Source organism: Gallus gallus, chromosome 18 (genome assembly GCF_016699485.2).
Source record: "Gallus gallus isolate bGalGal1 chromosome 18, bGalGal1.mat.broiler.GRCg7b, whole genome shotgun sequence".
Taxonomy (NCBI): domain Eukaryota; kingdom Metazoa; phylum Chordata; class Aves; order Galliformes; family Phasianidae; genus Gallus; species Gallus gallus.
The window spans coordinates 1223050-1229071 of record NC_052549.1 but is presented as its reverse complement, the minus strand read 5'-3'; the positions used below and the strand labels follow the sequence as shown (position 1 = coordinate 1229071).

General features: G+C 44.4%; 1 long non-coding RNA gene across 2 annotated transcripts in view; it reads right to left on the bottom strand.

The window, feature by feature from the left end:
- The window catches only part of LOC107054724, a 125666-nt gene that overhangs the window by 70517 nt on the left and 49127 nt on the right, over window positions 1–6022 (bottom strand). For both annotated transcript variants that reach the window (XR_006931718.1, XR_006931719.1), the window contains 3 exons: window positions 5644–5851; window positions 4766–4875; window positions 3970–4071 (listed from right to left, as the gene is read on the bottom strand). This is a non-coding gene — a long non-coding RNA (uncharacterized LOC107054724). The remainder of the gene's footprint in view (window positions 1–3969; window positions 4072–4765; window positions 4876–5643; window positions 5852–6022) is intronic.

The window sequence follows — 6022 nt, the reverse complement described above, 5'->3', positions numbered from 1 at the left end:
TACATATATTGTTTTCAATCTCCTTGCACTACTCTTGCCCTCACATACTCTTAATGCTTCTCCTAGCTTATGTGCCAGGTGAGTGGCAAGAGAGAGCAATCTTCTCCCCTTTTCCCTTCACTGCTGTGGGTTGTGATCCTGGCAATCACAGATCCTGAACACGGGTCTCTAACTAAGCTATCAGATGACGCAGCGTATCACACCAGGAAGGACAGACAGTTCGTCAGCAGAAACGATTTCCTGCAGACACCAAAATTAGTGCACTGTTCTGACACTTTGATGGTGCCTCTAAACTGTGCATTTTCTCTTACTTTAGATTCTCTGAGCTGATGCCACCTATTTGTGGTCTCCCTCCAATGTGACAAAAGGCTGAGCCCTGCCTGGGGCCACCTGCTGGAAGAAAGTCCCCTCAGGGCTCATTTTCCACATGCTGCATAGAAGAACGCACCGCCTCAACACATCACCTCAAATGTCAGCCTTGTCAGCTCTTGCACAACAGGCTGTGTGTGGCACAGCCTCAAGCAAGGGAAAAGAAGAAAGCTGATGGGTATTTTACTCCCTCAGATAGCTGGACTTCCCTTTTGGCCTGCACAGAGGCTGAGCTGACAACACTGTGGGGTCTGGGGGTTGTAGGCAAAGGGAGAAATTGACAAATACTTTATACAAAGGAAAATACTACAACAAGCACTGATATGAAAGGGCAGGTAATTCTCTGAAGATGAAGCAGCTATCAAGTCATAAGTCTAACTGTGTCTCCTCTGATCACGGTGTTCACCTGCACAAAGTTACGTGTCGATGCTTTAGGGATGTGGTCAAAAACAAAGCAGGCAGTGGAGTGCCTGAGCTGCAGGACAGGTGGGCCTGAGGCCTGCCCCCGTGTCCCCAGCGAATTCTCAGCTCCCTCCTGGCCCTCATCTCCTGGGCTCTCAGGTCCCACCACATCGCCCAACTGCTTCACAAGAGTCATCCCCTGAAGCAGTGACAGGCTGTGGCAGTTGTGCACAGAGCTCTGGAGGTTGCCTGTGCCAGGAGGAGGATCACTGTCATTTGTCTCCCTTCATCCTCAGTGCCCAAGGCTCAAAATAACCCCTCTTGCAAGGCTCCTGCGTGGGGCCGGGCCTGCTGCTGTAGATGATACGCCTCCACGAATAGCACTCGAAGACATTCCTCAGCGGGTAGCTTGCCTTCTATATCTCACTGCAACGTGTTGCCGTGCAGGAGCTGGACAACTGCGCTGTGTCCTAAGATGGCAGGTGCTATTCTTATCCCTGAAAGTCTTGCTCCGTCCGGCACAGCTCCTTTCTCAGCTGCAATGTTAACAGTCAGAAGCAGGCTGGAGAGGCCCCTCTGCAGCCGGTGGAATGGCAGTGTGTGAGCGCAGTGCCTGGGTGCTTGCCCTGCTCTGCTGGGATGTGCTGTGCCACCAGGAGCATGGCAGCTGCACAGGAACTGTCGGTGTTCAGCTTGGAGTGCGTGTGGTGGAGGTGATCACCTCTCCCGGGTATCAACAGATGAAAAAGATGAGCTGTTGCCCTCAGAGTGCACAGCTGCCTCTCCTTGCAGCCTCAGTGGTTGAGGATGAAGTCAGAGGCAGAGCTTACTCCCAGCTTCAGATGCTTGCAGAAAGTTCAGTCCCCACAGGCAATCAGGTAGAGGAAGTCAAGGCCCAGAGACATCAGCTGGGAGAGTGGCTGCGCCTATCCCCTTACCTCCCTGGCCTGTTCTGGAGCACACAGTCCCCACGAGCTTTCTCCTCAGCCTCGGGCTCCAGCAGCTCCTGTCAGTCACAGGGAGCTCACACCGGCAGCCCTGCTCTATTTGTGCTCCGGGCACAAGTTGCCAGCAGGTGGCAGAACGGAGCCCGCTGAGGTGCACTGTCCTTTGGGTGCCGTGTGTGCTACCAGCCAGCAACCAGCTCTCACTGAAGGCTGAGCTGACACATACGCTAGATGGTTTTCAGGAATACGTGGGGGTTCCAGGACGTTAATGTCAGTTTAAGGTGGGAGCACAACAAAGGTGTCCATGTTACACTCTATCATGGAAGCAAATATCTGGAACTGAGAGATTTGCTACAAGATTAAATTCCTCTTTAGCACTAAGTATTACTGAAGACATGCCCAAAGATTATGCATGCAGTTTGTGCTAATTAGACCATGGCGGTTCACGCCGTCCTCAGGTGATTCAGCAGCTGGGTAACAACATTCATAGAGATGCTGTGCCTGCCAAAGTGCAGAAGGTCCAGCCTGTGATTTTTTTTTGCTGCCATGACTGCAGGTGTAGAAGAGCCCCCCTTCTTGCTGCAGTGTTCTTAAAGATACCTCCTTCCTCTTGTTGAAAGGTGTGAAGTCTTTATTTCTAATTTTGTTCTGATCCTATGGGGATGAGCTAGCTGCAGCTGCAAGTGGAGAGAACTTTGGAATGCCAAAAAGCATGGTTACTTGCCTTCTTTATGTGAGTTCTGCTTCATGCCTTTCTTTGTGTGGATCCCCTCTCCAAGGAGGAGTCTGTGTGCCTCTGGACCAGAATGTGATGTTTCCTTTATGATATCTTTACTGAGATGTAAATAGTCTGTACTAACATGAGACTGGTAGGGACTTTGCCTCCAGGGACTGAAGTCTCTAGAATAAAATCCACAAGGAAAATACAGAGCATTTTGGCATCCTGCCCTGTCATTTCTGTTGGGTTTTAAAGCAGTGGAGTTCTGTGCCACACTACGGAACCACATAGTATCATGGACATATGCTTCCATTTTTGCTACAGACCAATTATCACGATTACCTATTGTGTTTACCTAGGATGGCCTATAAACTTTGTGAAGGGTTTGAAAGCTTGTGGGAGAGAAACATCTAAACACTGTGGCAGGAAAAAAAGGGGATGAGAATAATGAGAAGCTGTTGTAAAATGGAGAAATTGTCTTCAAATCAAGAAAGAAATTTAATGAAGAGGAACAAAGCACTTTTGGGAAGATATGACAGAGAAATGCATAGTTTTTAGTTGTCAAACTGAAAAAGAAAGGAAGTGAGGACTGGAACAAATCACATATTGGCACTGTGTTACAGCTATGAAAAAAGGGTATTTTGATATTTTTGAATTTTTTCCTAACAATTTATTTGGTTTGCATTGGTGTTTGGATGTTATTGTTCTAAACCTACAGTGTTTCTATAGAAGGAAACAATTTGCATTTCACCGAGTTGGACTGGTAATTATGTGAATGTGAAAATTGCTAGCTTTATGTTGTATTTTTAAGAAAATAAAATCATATTAGTATTTACCTTAATACCTTAATTATGTGATCCATCTTACTTGAAAATTATCCTATTTGAATCATAGAATCCTTAGAGCAGGAAGAGACCTCTAAGGGCCAACTCCCCCACATTGAACAGGGACACCACAGCTAGATCAGGCTGCCCAGGGCCTGGTCCAGCCTCGCCTTGAAAGTCTTCAGGAACGAGGCATCAACCACAACACTAGGTAATCTGTTCCTGTGCCTCACTATCCTCATGGTAAAAGATTTTTTCCTTGTATCTGCTCTCCCTGAGCTTAAAGCCATTTCCCCTTGTTCTGTCACCACAGACCCTGCTAAAAAGTCTGTTCCCTTCTTTCCTGTACCTCTCCTAAGATACTTAAGATACTGTTTTCTGGTTATCTGCCATGTGTGAAGGTCAGGAGTTGATTTGCACTGAGACACTATTTTTAGAGTGAAATTGTCACTTGGTCAGTATTAGTGCAAAGGTCCTGAGAAAAACATTGGTCCCTGGTCTAAAGAAAGATCTCTCAGGGGAAAGTTTACAATAGGTGTAGATGATAGCTCACATAGAGCTGCTGTTCTGTATGGTCTCAATGCATGTTCTAGTTACAGCAGAGAAAATCACAGTAAATATTTCCCTTCAGACAATGTCACTAAAGCCACATTGAACAGATCACACTGTGATATCCTGATAGGAGCTTGAAGAGGAAAACACACAGTACCTGAGCCTTCCTGTTAGGGTTTTATGACAGTGCTCTTACAGCTCCAGCAGAGTAGACACCACCACCTTCTCATACCAGCAGCTCCCGGAGGTCAGCACAGTGCTGCTTGAAGAAATACAATTCAGTGTACATGGAAGGTTTGGAAATGAGGCACTAAGGGGTAAAATGCAGGCTTAGCAAATATGAGAGGCAAACAGTCGTGCAGAGTCATGAGATGGCTCTGCTTTTAGGCCCAATGAGGCATCCTGCTCACAAATGATACTGGTCAACTGGAAAGCTTGCCAGGGAGCTGAAGACATTGATTTGGCATGGAGATGTTATACACCTGTGCTGCTTGGCAAAGCAGTGACCAAGTGAATTCGAAACTGAAATTTAGCTGATTAGGCTAATTTAAGTTAGGCTAATTTTACATGAATGCCAGTAAAATCTGTTGTCTGTGAGAGGTATTCTGCCATGGACTAGTCTCCAAACATCTCACATGATATCAATACTGTACGTTGTTTCATGCCTTTTATAATTTATTACTATGACTTTTTTATGTTCAAAAGCCTGTCATTTTATTTATTTTTTTAATAAATAAAGCAGGACAGGCTTTTAGATATATAACCACTTCTAGCAAAAAATATTAGTTACGAAAAATCTGTACAAATCTACCTCCATAGCGTAACTTATCATCTCCCACAGGTGAACTTTCAGTAGAGAAACACACCTATCACCATTCCTTCTTTCATTCCATTCCCCAATTTTTTTTGCCTTTTCCTTCCTCTTATGCTGTCATCAGAGCATGTCCACTCACCTGCTTTGTAACTGGAGCTGTTCGCCTGCTTTGTCATCTGATGAAAATGGCATTCTGAATGTCTCCTCAAACAGCACCCACTGCCCAGATACAGTTCGCTGTGACATTTGCTGGGGAGATAAGAGGAATTTCAGTAACCACAGAAATTTGATGTGTATTCAAGAGCTGTTCCTCTTCAAAACTAAGTTCTGTATCTTCATTGTATCTAATTTCTAGATGATTTTGCCCTCCACCTTCCCTTTTCTTTGTAAGACTGACTTAATTTTACTGCATGGGTAGCTCCTTCAATACTATTAGAGGGAAGTACAGACATTCCTGGTTTTAAAATCTACTGTTGAAACTTCCCAAATAGAAGGCATTTACCTTTTCCCTGCTCTAAGGTTAAATAGCAGTGGTATCAAGCATTGCATAAATCAGTCATCAAACAAAGGAGTAGGATTAGAAGATAACAAAATCATCTCAGCCCAAGATACAGCTAGCCCAAGATACAAGAATTTTCTCAAGAGAAACAGACACAAAGGTTAACTCACTTAACCTGAGGATGTCTTGTCTTTGCCAATGTCAAACCAACAACTGGGCCAAGATGCCCTTCATATAACCAGATTAATTAGCCTTTTCATTTGTTGGGCTTATCACTGGGTTTTCCCAAGAAATCTTTTCCAACTTCTTTTCTGATCCATCCTTTCTAGCACTGCTCATCTGGAATAATAGCTAAAATCCCTGAAGAATGTCTTATCCAGATAAACCACGATCAATTACCCAGACTAGATAAACTACACCAGGAACAAAGAAAACTCTCATCATATTCCATTTAAGTTGACACATCATCCAACTTTCAATAGAATAAAGGTAACTTTTTAAATGGAAAATGTCCTTACCATCTCCAATGTCCATTGCTCAGCCACATCTTAGCAGAAATGTCGGGATGAGGAGCTTTGCACCAGAGAATTAGTATTCCGGCATTTCTTCTTGTCTCATGCCAGCATTCCTGAGAGGTCCGATTTTACTCAGGGGTATGAGGCTACACATTCATTGTCAGTCTGTTCATTAAGGATCCAAGGGCACAAAGACTCCTCTTGGAATGTCCTATAAATATTAACAGCATAGCTGAGAACAGCATTTGCAAGCTGCAAATCCCATCAGGAATGTTCTTTAAGATTAGTGTAAAAACTAACATCAAACAGTAAAAAATACTGAACATCTTTCATTATTAACAGGACACAAGTGTGTTTTAGCTTTGTGTTCTGTGAGCGTTTC